The 17,671-nt window shown below is 43.2% G+C and overlaps 1 pseudogene; it reads left to right on the top strand.

Annotated features, from left to right (window-relative positions):
• The first annotated feature begins 12,326 nt into the window (after window positions 1-12,326).
• Window positions 12,327-12,831, top strand: LOC147992262 (uncharacterized; annotated as a pseudogene).
• Window positions 12,832-17,671: the final 4,840 nt, after the last annotated feature.

Raw genomic sequence — 17,671 nt, 5'->3', positions numbered from 1 at the left:
TTGTGATGGATTGCCACATCCATCCTCGGTCATCGTAAGTTCTACATTGGACTATAGGAAACACCATCCTATATTTCTCCAGAAGGATCGTGTATATATGGTACAAAAGTGGAATGGTAATGTGAAGTTAGTCTGACGGTTGAAAAGCTTAAATGGAAAAAATTTGGAAAGCTTAAATAACATGTATTAGACAATTGTAACATACTGAAATAGCAGGATATATAGCTCATTCAGATTATACTCCAATGATACGATTTTTTGTTACATGAACCAAATTTTATTAGCCTAATTGCTTGCTAACTTTGAATTCAACTTTGTATTCTTAGATGTGTGGGTGACATATATTTCGCAAGAGGAATTTTAAGATCTCCACTTGCCTCCGAAGAGGGATAATTTAATCTCAACTCTCGACTTGTCAAGGATAAATTGTGGTATACAAATATGGTAAGTATAAAAAAAATTAAAAGCAAATAATTTAAGAGATATAATGCTATCTTTGAATATGTACTTTCGTATATACTACCTGTTCGATCAAAATAAAATATTAGTTTAGAGTATATATATATTATAAATTGAAATGTGATTCCAATGCTTCTCATCCCATTCTTAGTTATTGAAGAAAAATATTATGTGTATCATAGAGACATAATATTTGATGATTATATCTTTTACTTAGTACGTGTTCCATCGAAAATGTTGAGTGGACAATAATGTTTATATTTTTGAACTTAACATGCATATCTACTGAAAAATGCTTGCTTTTGCACCGAAATGGTCTTTGTTGACAAAGCTAACAAGAGTGTGGAATTGAATATAAGATGTTGAGCGATCCAGTGCAACATGCAGTGTATAATGAGGCCCATGGGTACACGGCAACAACGAACAATCATTTCGTTGATGATAGTGCAGTCAAGGATCATGTGTTCCTAGATGATATTACCTGCATAGGTATTGGTGATTATTTCATTAAACGTTTAGTTATTTGTAAGGGAGTTGGTGTAGATTCTGTGTATTTTACCTCGTTAATGTCGTTTTAGGATGCAACATTTGTGCCAACGTGTGCCTCAATTAAGGATGGCAATTTTACCCATGGACAAGGATACCCATGGATATCCGACCCGTATGGAAAGGGTTTGGATATGCTTTTGCGCCCATGGGCAGCGCCCAAACATGACCCGGTTACTTGTGGGTAGGGCATGGATATAATCTGGTACCCATGGATATACCCAAACCCGATCCGGTAGTTTGACATAATGGGCAATATTCTGCTATCCCTACCCTAGAGTCACACGTCCCACTGTAATTTTGCCCATTATTATCTAAAACATGCAATACAAATTGCACAATCCACACCCTAACTTTTATTAGTTGACATTCAATCCCCACCTTAATATTACTTCAGCCCCCCTTCTCATCCTTTTATCTCGTTACTAAATGACTCATCATTAAGTATCAGCTCTGTCTCCTCTTCTTACTCCTCCTGCATCCCGAGAGATGGTCGGCGGTGTCAGCTGCTACCTCCATGTATGGTGGAGCACTGCAACAACCAGCACCACTGGCCTACGACAAAGCAACTCCGTATCCCCTCGACCCCTCTGTCTCTGCTTTTTCACACACGCATTGACGCATGGGTGTAATAGCTTATGTGCACATTGTGTTATGTCTTATGTATATGTCTTGAGAGGACCCGATGAACATCGAATGGGTATGGATATCCATCAGGTTTGGACATGGACACAAATTTTCACCCATGGGTTTTTTCATTGGTGGGCAGAGACTGTCTTCATGGATATGGATATGGATTTGATATTTTTTTAACCCGATCCAAACCCGACCCATTGCCATCCTTAGCCCCAATGTCTTTGAAACTGAGGACGACTTTGGGAGGGCAAGAGTCTATTCCTAGATGGGTAGCATGGAACTGGTTCAGGATGCCATTGGAAGTTGGTGAGGATACAAAGCCCACCTTACTATTTTATTTGATCATTAGGAGTTCGTGGCTTGCCAATTATCCCTGCCTCTATATTGGAGTCCTTGCAAGATGTTCAGATTCAGAATAATTTTACTAAATGTCTTATTGACATGTTCATGGTGTGGTGCACATGTTCTGGTTGTTGCATTGAACTTGCTTATATTTCCATTTACAACCTAGTTGACTGTATTCAATGGACTTCTGCTGCACAACTTTCACTCTTCAAGAATGAAACACAAAGAATAGAGAGCGTGAATGTAAGACGACTTCTGTTATTATGATGCTTGAGACCCATATTCTTTTCTCCCGTCTGTGCTTGTGCAGATGAATTCCGGGGCAAATTTCCTTTGGCAGTAGCCAGCCGGCAACCCCCACCCACACACCGGTGTCGGAGGGCGGCGACATCTGCCAAATGAGACCTTGCCCATGTTGGCGCTGCCTCCTCACAACGCCGCTTCTTCTTCCTCTCATTACTCTCTCTTCTCTCATGGTTTCTCACAACACACAAGAACACACACACACACACACACATGGACACATACACCAAGGAAGAAGACACAAGAGCTTTGCCAAGGGTCATTTCCTTGGTTAACACCAAGGCTACATTGCTTTTCCCAGCCCTCACGGCCTCTCGCTTTTCTCATTGACTCAAATGACAATTTATACAAAGTCTGGCACTCAGCCATGGCCCACGCACTCACACCATGCTCCACTAACTCAACTAAGCACCATGCACTAACTAATCGCTAGCTATATGCACGGCCATGCCCACCACTAGTACAGCTTATTCTCAACGGCCAAGCACTACCCAGCCGTATTCAACTAACAACTTGACTTGATCCTCTCCTAGAATGGCTCTAGCCACCACGACCTGAACAAAACCAACTGCTGGACTCACTCCAGTACACAACAGACTCATCGACCCGGCCATCTCTAGACCACTAACATGCAATGCACACATGCACATACACACATGTCAAGATTAACTCTAATAGCCCAGAAATTTAGCTGCACATCTTCTACCTGACCATGATCACATCGAACTCTCCCTCCTCGCCCCTTGCATGCCACCTTGTCTCATGCGTGGAGCACACAGGCTTAGTGATCACCGGGGCACAGCAGGGGTATTTATACCCGCTAGCTCTGTTCAGTTTGGACGAGATTGATGGCAGCAGCTACGCTCAGCCCATGTGATCTGCTCGACCCTGCTGCAAGGGCAGAAAATCTGAACGAGGATGGATGGATATGCCGCAGTAACATACTCAGAAGGAGAGCCAAGAACAAAGGCTAAATGTGAGAGGTCACAGCAGTGCATTGCATGCATCACAGTCCAGGATGAACGAGGATGGATGTGTGCGACAGAAACTGGGCAGAGCAGACGCATATCTCTTTAATCTTTATTCCCCTGAGACCACATGAATAAAGATGGACTCACGGAAAGGCTAAAGGCATCCGTTGCAATCTGCGAGCTACCGAGAAAAACGAAGAGTGTGGATATCCCGGAGCATGTTCCGCTCTTCCAATACGAGTTTCGTGTGCGGAGGCTCGTACATATGCTCTATTCGATTTCATTCGGTGGGTGTGATTTTTGCTACTCTCTCCGATACATAATACTTGTCTGTCAAACGAATGTATCTAGCATTAAAATGTGCCTAGATACATCCATTTGAGTGACAAGTTATATGGATCGGAGGAAGTACTAGGATGGTTCATACGTGCATGTGAAGCAGCATCAGGCGCCTGCTGCGAAACCATTAGCTGTTACATCTGCGTTTGCAGTTTGCTTCAGCTCGATGGATGCAACCCACGAGCAAAACAGTTGTACACTAGTACTAGTCCATACAGTGCAGAAACTTGACAGAGTAAATGCAAATATCTTCTATATTTATTCCACTGTGACCACTGGCCGGAATAAAGGTCGAACCATGATAAGGCCAAAGGCGCTGTGATCCGCGAGCTAGTGAGTTAAGGGAACGATAAGATATCCAAGAGCATGATCCGCGCTTCCATTTCACGCACGGAGGCTCGTATGCGCTCTTCTCGTTGATTGTAACTTTTGCTAGTTACGATGGTCTATATGTGTCCGCACACCACAGTGTCATCATAGTCACACGGTTTATGTATGTTCATTAATTCATACACTTGGCATGTGTTAGCCGGTTCACATATGAATGAGATAGTTGAATCTCCTACACTATTATGTTCGTGTATAATATTATTATCTTGAAACCATGAGAGGCACGAAACTAACTAACCCCCCCCCCCCCCCCCCCCCCCAAAGCTGCCGGTTTCATGTTTCTTACTAGCACCAACCTTTCTTCTTCATAGTTCATGGCTCAAGTCGAATGAACTAGTTGAATTTGCTACACTATTGTGTTCTTGACCCCAGACATATCATTTATGAGATTTCATGATTTTTTGCACTTTATTAATTTCGAACCTTGACATGCTAAATTAAACAAAACCTCAAATAAACTTATCATTTTGGGTGTCCTGCTCCGATGATTTTATATGGTTCATGGCTTAACTTGGATCAAGAACCATATTTTAGGTGTCCTTTGATTTAGATAAATTTTGTAAGAATTCTAAAGAAAGGATTTGTATCCGCTTGGAACCATTTGGTTTGTAGGAATAGAATCATACTCCTGTATAAGATTTCTATTTCAAAGGATAGTAAATATAGTTTCGTAGTGACCGTGGTGGTGCTACGATGTCATTGCCGCCTTGGAGGCTCCATTGTGTGAGCAAGGTTCCTACTCGCCGGTGATTGGGTGTGGTTGTTGATTATAGCATCTTCTCCTCGCGTTGCGGGTTCCGTGGCCGTGACGGTTATGCTCCCATCGTGAGCTAGTTTGATGATGAGTTATGTTCGGAGGCCTCAACTTGGTATCCCATCATCCGTTCCTAGTCAGCTCTGGGGTGAGTGTGTTCATTGTCCAACGATGTGGCACCCTTCGATCCAGGGCGAGATGGTAGAGTGTTCACTCGGCGATGGAGCTGGTTGGTGTTGGAAATATGCCCTAGAGGCAATAATAAAAGCATTATTATTATATTTCCTTGTTCATGATAATTGTCTTTATTCATGCTATAATTGTGTTATCCGAAAATCGTAATACATGTGTGAATAATAGACACAAACATGTCCCTAGTAAGCCTCTAGTTGACTAGCTCGTTGATCAACAGATAGTCATGGTTTCCTGACTATGGACATTGGATGTCATTGATAACGGGATCACATCATTAGGAGAATGATGTGATGGACAAGACCCAATCCTAAACATAGCATAAGATCGTATAGTTCGTTTGCTAGAGTTTTCCAATGTCAAGTATCTTTTCCTTAGACCATGAGATCGTGTAACTCCCGGATACCGTAGGAGTGCTTTGGGTGTGCCAAACGTCACAACGTAACTGGGTGACTATAAAGGTATACTACGGGTATCTCCAAAAGTGTCTGTTGGGTTGACACGGATCAAGACTGGGATTTGTCACTCCGTATGACGGAGAGGTATCACTGGGCCCACTCGGTAATACATCATCATAATGAGCTCAAGGTGACCAAGTGTCTGGTCACGGGATCATGCATTACGGTACGAGTAAAGTGACTTGCCGGTAACGAGATTGAACGAGGTATTGGGATACCGACGATCAAATCTTGGGCAAGTAACATACCGATTGACAAAGGGAATTGTATACGGGGTTGCTTGAATCCTCGACATCGTGGTTCATCCGATGAGATCATCGAGGAGCATATGGGAGCCAACATGGGTATCCAGATCCCGCTGTTGGTTATTGACCGGAGAGTCGTCTCGGTCATGTCTACATGTCTCCCGAACCCGTAGGGTCTACACACTTAAGGTTCGGTGACGCTAGGGTTGTAGGGATATGTATATGCAATAACCCGAATGTTGTTCGGAGTCCCGGATGAGATCCCGGACATCACGAGGAGTTCCGGAATGGTCCGGAGGTAAAGAATTATATATAGAAAGTGCTATTTCGGGCATCGGGACAAGTTTCGGGGTCACCCATATTGTACCGGGACCACCGGAAGGGTCCCGGGGGTCCACCGGGTGGGGCCACCTGTCCCGGGGGGCCACATGGGCTGTAGGGGGTGCGCCTTGGCCTACATGGGCCAAGCGCACCAGCCTCAAGAGGCCCATGCGCCTAGGGTTTCAAAGGAGGAAGAGTCCTAGGAGGGGAAGGCACCCCTAGGTGCCTTGGGGGGGAGGGATTCCTCCCTTGGCCGCCGCCCCCCTAGGAGATTGGATCTCCTAGGGCTGGCGCCCCCCCTTGGACTCCCTATATATAGTGGGGGAAGGAGGGCCTCTCATACTACATCTTTGGTGCCTCCCTTTCCCTCTCCAACACATCCTCCTCCTCCATAGTGCTTGGCGAAGCCCTGCCGGAGTACTGCAGCTCCACCACCACCACGCCATCGTGCTGCTGTTGGAGCCATCTTCCTCAACCTCTCCTTTCCCCTTGCTGGATCAAGAAGAAGGAGACGTTACGCTGACCGTACGTGTGTTGAACGCGGAGGTGCCGTCCGTTCGGCGCTAGGATCTCCGGTGATTTGGATCACGTCGAGTACGCCTTCCTCATCCCCGTTCTTTGAACGCTTCCGCGCGTGATCTACAAAGGTATGTAGATGCAATCCGATCACTCGTTGCTAGATGAACTCCTAGATGGATCTTGGTGAAACCGTAGAATTTTTGTTTTGTTTTTTGTAACGTTCCCCAACAGTTGGCACAGTGATGTTTGACTTCCAGGTGTTGGTGATGGCATAGTCTCATCCGAAGTCTAGTCTCCCTCTCAACTTGGCTCCATTCTCGACTCCTGTTTCCTGATTGTGGATGAGGGCTCCAAGGACTCAAAGCGGTGCTCTAATCTTTCTTTTATTGTTGGCTTGTCGTTTTGGGGCTTTCTTTTCATCCTTGACACCGTTGTATCTTGTCATTTCCTTTGTCATTTGTGTGGTGCAGTATCGTGTTGTAATGCTAGGTTGTTGCTTTATATATAAAACGGGGCGAAAGCTATTTTCGGTCAAAATTTTGTAACTTTTTCTCTATGTCTTACACTCACAAATTTGGAGGTCTGCATTATCATTGTATGTGTTAATCATACAACTTAGCATTGTTTTATGTCAAAATAAATGTGTCACAACATATCTGTGAAATATTTGTAGTTTCTGCTAGTACAGAATATGTATAAAAGAACTAAAGTGGCTAAGCTAGCCTCAATCCTAAGCATTTGAAGTGTTGGGTGTTGATGCTTCACTAGCTGCCACGTGTTCACACTAAACCGTTGGCTAGGCTTTCTATTTTACATATTTTACGGCCTCTAGAGGAATTTACGTGGGATAATGGGAAGGCAGCTTCTCTGTTAAACACAATACACATGCAATCGCTCATACATACATACATACATACACTCACCGCGGTATACCTAGCAGGCTTTAGATTTTACATTTTTGCTGCCTCTTAAGGAATTTACGTGGGATTATGGGAGGGCAGCTTCTCTTTTAAACACAGTACCGACACAGATGCTTATACATACACACATACACTCACCGCGGTATACCCGGCAGGACTTTTTTATATTTTTACTGCCTCTGAAGGAATTTACGTGGGATGATGAGAGGGCAACTTCTCTTTTAGAAACAGTACACACATAGACGCCCATATATACATACATACACTCACCACGGTATACTCGGTAGGCAGCTTCTCGGTGTATTTGGCCCAACGGGTTTTCTACAGCCAGCCAACCGAGCCAAACAAAAGATGCATGTCCACTCACCACTTTGCTTTATCTCTCGAGAGTACTCCTCCCATCTCGAAACCCACACACACTCTCACGCGCACCCGCGTGCGCGCGCGCGCGCACACACACACACACACTCCGCAGACCACACCGTCAGTGCCGCGCGTTACCCTGAAGCACTACTAGCCACCCGATCCGCAGCCAGTGACTTGGGTCCAGATCGAGCAGTGGACGGTGCCGCCAGTCAACGACCACCGATGCCGACCTCACCTCGCTGCTCAGCGCTGACGAGCAGCTAAACGCGTGCGGGGGGGGGGGGGGGGGGGGGGCACGGCGGTGTCACACATGAGGCCCTTCTCCTCGGCGACATCCACGAACATGAGTTCATTTGAGTCATCTCATAGTACCTACACACTTGGGAAAAGTTCATTTGTGTCATCTCATAATACCAACACCCAACCTTTGCCCCGTTAGTAGCTTCGGAAGGACCCTAAAAAGACAACATACACTATGTTGAGTTATTTCTTCTGGAATGTAGTATAAAAGATGTGAGGTCATTACGACCAAATTGGCTCCAAATTTTCTTATAGAAGATAGCAGTCACCGTGTCATTGTACGCATTCGGTTTAACAATAAATGGTGTCTATGGAAACTAAATAGTTATGGAACAAGTAAAAAAATAGTTCAAGTTTGGTGCACCAGAGTGTCAAATTAATGCTTCGTATGGTATGTGGTAAAGGTTCACCCTTTGCCCTTAAAATCAGAGAAACACTATTCACGCCTTATTTCACTTTGTGTTTACACCAACATTTTGAACGCCCGCCACCACCAACACGACAAAGGAGGAGTTGGTTCCCATGACATCCCCATTCATGCTCTTTATAAGCTTCAATTTAGTTTACTCATAACTTGGCTTTGGTGTTATTTATCAACATCAAATTACCAGCTTTGAGAATATATATATATATATATATAGGAAAATGGTTGTCATCAAGATGTGACCAAGAACTAATTTAAATCAAGATTGCATCATGTTCATATTAAATAAAGAAGTTAAGGACTTACCTTAACCAAGTTTCTCAATCTGTTGGTATGGTGTGGTCCTTTTTAAGATAGGGAGGTATAGGTAGAAAGGAACATCTGGGTTATGAAGGGTTGTGAACTTCAGTTTAGGTTGTTTCAGGTACCCATGCACAGATGCCCTTGCATATTTATGTAAAGAAAAACTTTGATGTATCCATCAGTTTTTTTGGATTTGCACATAAATCCTATGTCTCATGGTTTATTGTTTAAGCACCATATTTGTGTACATTCAACTTATATTAGGAGTCTTCTATAATCCCACTATGTGATATTCTTTGCTCTAGATATCTTTCTGGATTAATATACTCCGTTCGGGTGAGTCAAGAGAAAGAGAAAACTGAGTAGTCCTGATATCTTTGGAAAACAATATATTAAGTACCCACAGTATTACAAATTTGTGTGTTTCATCCTGATAGTAGTTTCAGGAATAGGTCACCAGAATACTATTTGTAATGAAGGGCAAGGTTACCTTGCTCAATGTTCCTTGTTGTTATTTCGTGCACCGTTGTTACTCTAGGGTCAATTTTGTTGTGTTTTGTGTCTGTTCATTAAGAGAAAGCAACCGATCAATAGAAATTCAGAGGAAGACAAAATGTAGGTGTTTTGTATGGTTCATGCTGATTGTCCAATTCTTTTTATTTTTATTTTGAAATGACAGAGTGCATTTTTGTTTTGCAGCTTGGCTTCTCATAAGATTACCATTAATCTATTGTCTCTATCAATAGAACAATGGAGTATATTCAAAATCCAAAAAGGTATTGAGTAGTCACAGTTGCAATTGCAAGATCATGCCTACTGGAAGTCCTATTTCAATTATTGATTATCCGGGAGCTTGCTCACATGCTCGCTGAGAAGCTCTTACTGTCCCGGCTAGCGTTTCCATAATACACATAATTAGAAAAGAATAGGAATGGTTGTCCTTGTGATTCCCACGAGAGAAGTGCTACACACACGATGCTCTTTGGACGATTTACGCACGATCAATCAGCTCAGCCTCTGATCAAGTCTGATGCATAAATTAGCACCTTTGGACCAGTCGTCGTGTAAGGGTCGTGCGAGCACTGTCGTGCGTAAAGTAGTTTCGTTCCCACGAGGGACTATTCTCTACGTAGAAATAATCCATTTGCTTCCACTGACATTCATATTAACATATATGCAGAGGGATAGAGAGAAAGAATGTGAAAAGTTGTTGCCCTCTGCATTTATGTTAAAAAGTTCAGTCTCATATCTCTATTCTTATAAAAAATCGAGTTGGTGATGATAGTGTGCCTGCCATCTTGTAATATAGACCGTCCGATCTATATCTGACGGATAGAAAACAAACTGTGATAATTTTACAAAAGATACCCGCATCTCTCTCCACATTTACAGATAAGGCCTCGCCCTGTTCATCCTTATCTCTCACAACCTCATTGCTGAGCAATTAAAAAAGGATGTCTCTGGAACAATCTAGCATGGTGGCCGCTGCCGCCTGCCGGCGCCGTCCATCCCCATGCCTCCGCTCAGTCCGACCACCAGCCACCATCACGCAACACTCCTCCTCACCTTATCTCTAATCTTTTATTTTTTCGATGAAATTCTTGAGATACCATTTTTTCGATAAAATTCTTGAGATATCATTAGTTTTTACACATGGGATTACTCCTGCATGGGTCAATCACATCAGGTGTTTTGTAAAGAAATGCATCTTAATGTTCCGTGCAATGCACGAGCATCTTGCTAGTATTATGTTTATTTTAGAGTTAATGGTGATGGGTTTGAATAGGGTTAATTAATACTCTTATTTTTATTGGATGTACCATGCAGAATTATAAATTACTTCAGTTGAATGTACTTTGTTTTCTTGATGTAAGAAATAAGAATAGTGTCTGCCCCCAGCTCGACCACTATACCACCACCACGGCTTCTATTACTTCAAAATATAAAAACAACACATACACACATGCTCAACCACGGGCGCGGCGTGTCGCCGCGCCTTCTGCCTGCTAGTGGCTATAAAATCACCTGTGCATAGCTGGGATTAGCTAAGAGCCAAATCAAATGCAAGGTGCTAAAAATATAAACCAATTTTTCTTAGCACTATATTTGGGAACAGCAGGTATCGGGCAGGCGGACACAGTACACCCCCTTTCAATATCTCTACAAGGGTATTTTGGTCCATCGATCTTCAATACTGATGGAGATCAGTTTTAGCCCTGAAGACCGACTGTCCACATAAGAATCAAGGCGAGGGGAAAGCTTCTCATAGACCACCGCATCCCTTGTCAAGTGAGCAGGATTACATGTACAGCTGCTGGCGCCTGCTTCTTGATTGCCACCGAGCACCAGCGCGCCAGGGCCACATCCAGTTGCATGGCTGTGCTTTCCTCCCGACGGAATGCTGCACGCCGTACTTCCTTTAGAGCTATATATAAAGTTCCCATGTACCATCTGGTCCGAATTATCTACCTCTTTAATTTGATTAATGAGCTACATTCACCCCTTTGTAAACAATTGTCTGTAGAGAGGATGACAGCACATCCATGTTGAGAATAAGCGTTTGCCCGGTTTTAGCAAACAGAATCCCTTAAAGCATTATACAAGTTAGGTCCAAAATAAAAAACAGAAAATAAATAAGTTCGATACAAGCCTCAAGAGGACCTTTGTTCACAAGCCGAAACTAAACAAGAGAAAACTACTAGCATAGTGCGTCGACGACTGATAGCGGATTCGCTTTTCGTTACCCACAAAAGTTCCAAAAGGATAGCTATCCATTAAAGTTTGAAAAGAATATGTAGCCACTAATGACTCAGTTTGTAAAGTTCCAAATCTTCCATATGCACTATACTAATAAATAAACTAATTCACTAGTACCGATTACATGTACACTGGGACATGAGTTCAACAATGCTTCAGTTGTCCAAGTTGATATCAACCGCGAGCGCACCTGTCGACAGCCGGCTTACTTATGCTGCGCATACCAATTCTTCTCACACCATGACTGGGACTTTGACTGTTCAGGCGTGCAGACAGGATGCAACACTTGAAATTGCAACTGCACATATCACAACATACTAAAAGGAAGCAACTACGTGGCAATGCAAACCACAGACCATGCATGACCTTTCCATTGGGCACAAAAGCTGCATCGTCGGGCAAGTCTCCTTTGGCAATGTCTGGTCGTTTGATCAGGGTTTGGTCGGCTGGGTATGTGGCTGCGGGGAATGACATGGTTTGGTCGCTGGTTTCACTGAAATGTACAACGCCGGCGTGAGGAACCCCTCTGTTCGTGTCAAACCTCTATGTTCTTCCCATATATGTGTCTAATAACTTCTTCCTCTCGTTTTATTTTCTGCAGCTTGGACGGGAGACACTCTTTTGCATCATCGTTGTTTGTTTGCAACTTCTCTGCTCTTCTGAAGGTATAAACTGATGTACATTCTGTTGTGTACTTCTACTATGAATAGATAAGCAAGATTTAAAAGCATTTGCATTGTAGATTCATATCAATTTATTATTGTTTGTTGCATTGTAGATGGACATCAAGCAAAAGAGGCTTATATTTGCGGTTGTGTCATATATGCTTGTCTCGATGATGACATTGGAAGTTCAGTCTAGATAAAGAATAAGGCGTGCTGTCATATGTTATGGGCCAATAGATGAGGGGATAGGATGAGAAGTGAGTACCTAGATAATAAAAAATGGATGGATGAAACAACATGTGTGAACATGCTTAGGCTTGGAGAGGACCTTTCTTTCGATTTTGTAAACTTTTCCGGGACCGTAAGTTGCTTGAAGATACGATTCATTTGTCCATTGAACAACAAGTTGCTATGTTTTGCCACACCGTTGGACACAATGTTAGGAATAGGATAATAGGTGGCAACTTTGGTAGATCTGGTGAAGTTGTAAGTTGTTATTTCAAGAAAGTCCTTCATGCTGTTGGAGAGCTACGTGGTGACCTTATTAGGAAGCCATCGTTGGAGACCCAATCCAAAATAGAAGGGAACTACTGGTGGGATCCATACTTTAAGGTATGAGGACGAGTGACAACAGAATTTTGATTTTGTAGGCTAGGATTGACTTAGATCTTAATCCTCATCTTTTTTTTCACGAAATAGGATTGTATCGGAGCTATTGATGGTACACATGTATGAGCCTCCGTAACAAAGGACATGGAGCCTTCATTTCGTGGTAGAAAGATCCATACAACTCAAAATGTTATGGCAGCCGTTGATTTTGATCTTTGGTTTACATATGTTTTGGCTGGTTGGGAGGGGTCAGCACATGATGCGCTAGTTTTACGTGATGCGTTATACCGTCCAAATGGTCTTCGTGTACCAGAAGGTAATGAGAGTTAGCAACATTTTGTCAATGGCACTATCAAATATAACAAAGTAACCCGCTTGTTGCTCATATGCTAGGAAAATTTTATCTAGTTGATGCTGGATATGGAGCCAAGCCAGGGTTCTTGCCCCCTTTTCGTGGAGTGAGATACCATTTGAATGAGTGGGGGAATAATCCTCCTATAAATGAAAAGGAGTTATTTAATCTTAGGCATTCTTCTCTTCGCACGACCGTAGAACGTGGATTTGGGTCACTCAAGGGAAGATTCAAAATACTTGATGATGCTACCCCATTTTTCAAATATCCTACTCAAGTAGTCATTGTTGTAGCTTGCTTCATTATTCACAATTGGGTCATCAATGATGGGATAGATGAGTATATCATACCCGAGGATGAGTGGGTTGCCAATATTAACCATGCTTCATCATCAAGTGGTCAAGCAAGTGAACATACAACAATGGTTAATTTTAGGCAAGGAATCGCTGATAATATGTAGGCAGACCTCCAGAACTACATGCAGCAGAATCATATGTAGTAGCTTGATTTAAACCATTGTTATGTTGTGTTCTTCTTTTTTGAAACATTGTACTTGCTGGAATTTATTTGTAATGCCACATTATGGGTTGTATTGAATGTTTTTACCTCCTTTACTTGCTGAAAGTTATTGGTGATGAGAGATTGTGTGCTGAATATAATGTTCTTACCTCTTTTACTTACTAAAATTTATTATAGTCATGACACATCTGTGCATAACCTTATAGGAAATGGAGGCTAAACGAGTTGTATGGACAGCTCCGATGACTTCCTTCATGCTTGAACACCTATGCAAGGTTGTGGGTGATGGAGTTAGAACATCAACTGGCTTCAAGAAGTGCCAATTAGCTCGTTGTGCGACTGCTATGAATGAGCATTTTCAGCTCAATTCGACTCATGCCAACATTGGTAATCACAATAGGACATGGAGGAGGAAATGGGGAACAATACTCAGACTTAGGGGGTTGAGTGGTGCATTATGGGATGATGAGCAGTCTATGATCGTTCTTGACCATGAGCACTACACTAACCATATTAAGGTATCTCTATATGTCAAGTACTAACTCCATCAAGCTGGAATGTGTTTCTATGTGCCATATACTTGTTGGAAATAGTTTCTATATGCCATTTAGTTGCTGGAAATTGTTTCTACATGTCAAATATAAGCTTAAATGAATTTGTATATGCCATATGCTTGCTGGAAATAGTGTCTACATCTCATGTACTTGCTGGAATTAATTTTATATGTAAAATACATGCTGGATTTTATTTGTTTTTGCTAAATAGTTGCTGGATATAGTTTCTGTATGCAATTTATTTGCTGGAATTTGTTTCTACATGTCAAATATAACCTGAAATGAGTTTCTTTATGTCAAATACTTGCTGGATTTCATTTGTTTTTGCTAAATAGTTGCTGGATATAGTTTCTATATGCCATTTACTTGCTGGAATTTGTTTGCACATGTAAAATATAATCTGAAATGAGTTTCTTTGTGTCAAATACTTGTTGGATTTCATTTGTTTATGCTAAATACTTGCTACATGTCTACTTGTTGATGTTGTTTTCTTTTTTCTAGGACCACAAATAGGATGAGCCTTTTCTGAACAAGCCTCTCAAGCACTATAATGAGATGGCTATCATTCATGGCAATACTATGGCCACGGGTCAGTATACGAAAGGCTCAAATGACCCCCTTGGCACCGAGTTGAATGAAATTTCAGATAATGATGCTTCCCCACTTGAAGAAGGTAGCAAGTCAAGCAATGGAGGCGATTCAGTGGCTCCCAATCCCAAAAGGGCCAAAACAAAGTCTAGTGTTGATGAGGGGCTGCAATCAACCCTTATGGCAGTGGGTGAAAGGCTTGCTATTGCCATAGAGAGGAGTGTTAGCACCGACAACAGCTCCACGAGCATCTCTACGAACAAGTCTACGAATAACTCCATGGTGGGCCTTTGGGAGGGCATGCAAGATATTCCCTTTTTTGGTATTGATTACCTTGCCCATTATTTTGCTTACTTGGTTGAGAATCCGAACATTGCAATGGCGTTTCAACTCTTGGAGAAGGACCAAAAGAGTATTTGGGTTGATAAGTGTGTCAAAAACACCTTCCCTCCAATGGATGATTGAAGATTGAAGGCATGTGTGGTATTTGCATGACCTCTTTTGGTATGACCCAACATTATGGACTTTGGGTTGTATGACTTACTTTTGATGTCAACCAGACTATGAACTATGGGTTGTATAACGTAGAGATGCTGTACTATTCATATCTACATCTCATGCACTACTAGTTTATTATGTATAGTTGCTACTTGACTAAAATGTTGGACTCTGATTATGAAGTTGCACTTTCCTATTTTCGAAATTATTGGTGTTGACATGTTATGTTGGTCTGTGATGTTAAATTTTACTTCTAAATTTCAAAATCAAAGTTGAGCCCAGATTTGATACATCTATATTGCTGAAATTACATATTGGAGGGGTAATCTCACCACCTCAAACAAAATGGTGAGTGTCACAATCATCCACTCTTTCATCCTCTCAACCAAACACACAAATTGTTATCCCTACCCACCTGTATCCTCCCTACCAAACAAAATAATGTGGCTATCCAACTCATCTAATCCCTCACAACCAAACAACAAAAAAAGGCTATCCCCAGGCACATGGTTAAGGATATCTTTGCCCGTGAACCAAACGCCACAGGCTCACGCCGCCTACTCTCCAGGATCGAGGTTTATCCTCCTCCGCCGACGAATATATAGGCACATATGGCATGCGGGGCCATGTTTGCCAGACCGCGAGAATGAACCAGCATTATCCTCGGCACAAGCTAGATAGGTGTATTTAAAGATATGTTGGCGTTTCCAGTACGTGAAAGATATGTTCAAGGATTCCGCGAGTTGCACACGGCCAATTGTTAGTATTACATTTCGATTGGATTCGGCGACGTGTTGGTGAACTTGTGATCGATCACTGGTCTAGGATATGCTCGACGTCCACTAGTAAATGCTGATGAAAGCGGCTTAATGCTGCATGTGACGAAGACAGTGGGAATTGATGTTAGGTGTGTTTTACTCTTGCGTGATGAGAGCATGGTACACCGTACCAACCACTGTACTTGTACTTGAAACGTAAAAACCAATGGTCAGTTTGCCCTTGAAGAATTTTGGTACAATGAGTGTAAAGCCGTCATATATATCTCTATCCTCTCTTTACATATGCTAGAGATGTGAGTGCTGTCGTGATCCATGAATGTAGCTAAGCAAACAAATATGCAGACTATCTCTTTATTAATTTTTCTCTCCATGCTTCTTATCATCAGTTGAGAAAAAAAAATCCTGCTCCCATCGCTATTTTGGCATGGCCATGACTTAGGAACGAGAGGCATGGGGAAAAGGATTTTTTATCGCGAATACACAGAGTGCGTACCATCTTATTGATAGGTAGAAATAATAAGTTGAGTTATAAGGGCAATAACTAGCAACGTACACTGACATGCAAAGCTAGTGTTGCATGAACAGAAGAAGTAAATGGTTGCTCAGCCCTAACTAGACATAGGTCAACCGGGTAGAAGAACAACTAAACACTTGGCTACGGCAAATCCTCATCTGACGGCTAGTCTCACTTTCAAATTGGCTTCATTCTCGGCTCCGGTTACCTGATCGTGGATAAGGGCTCCTAGTACTCCAAGCGATGATTCAATCTTTATTTTGTTGTTTGCTTGTTGTGTTGGGGCTTTCTTGCCATCCTCATCACCGTAATATCTTGCAGTTTCCTTTGTCGTTTGTGTGGTGCATTGTCGTATCATAATTCTTGGTTGTTGCTTTATATATAAAGCGGGGCAAAACTCATTTTCGGTCAAACTTTTTTGTAGCACTTATTCTCTATGTCTTACACTCACAAATTTAGAGGTCGATCTACATTATTGTCGTATGTGTTAATCATACGCCTTAACCGCCCCTCCTCCTCCTCCCTCCTCCTCCCTAGCCGCCCCTCCTCCGCTTCCGTTCCTCGCCGCCGCCTGAGGCAGCCGCCGGGCAAGCCCGGGGCGCCAAGGATGGTGGCGGCGGGGCCTCGGTTGCCCTGCCTCTGCATGGGGAACCCCGGATCTGGAGCGGCGACTCCATTGACAAGGCACGGCCGGCTAGCAGCCGTGCGGGCGGTGGATCTGGCGTCCCGGCCGCGCGGGCGGCGGGATCCGGTGGTCGTTGGCGGCCGGCGGCGACCGGTGCGCGCGATCTGGCGCCTCCCCTCCTCCCCCGTTCGGCGTGCGGGCCATCCTCGTCGGGCCGCGCTTCCTTGGGTCACCGGTTCTGTACAGGAGGCGCTGCTGGTGGCGGGGATCTAGTTCAAGCGAAATCCCTGGTCGGCCATGGCCGGCCGCATGGACGGCGACGCCTGAGGGCGCCGTTCCCCTCCTTGGTGGCGTCAGTATGGACTGATCCCCTCACTTCCCCTTCCCCTAGGTCTCCCGGGCGAAAGCCCTAACTTTGTT

This window comes from Triticum urartu, chromosome 1A (assembly GCF_056163025.1).
Source record: "Triticum urartu cultivar PI428250 chromosome 1A, HENAU_Tu73, whole genome shotgun sequence".
Classification (NCBI taxonomy): Eukaryota; Viridiplantae; Streptophyta; class Magnoliopsida; order Poales; family Poaceae; genus Triticum; species Triticum urartu.
The sequence above is the reverse complement of the archived record's forward strand: the minus strand, read 5'-3'. Positions and strand labels throughout refer to the sequence as shown.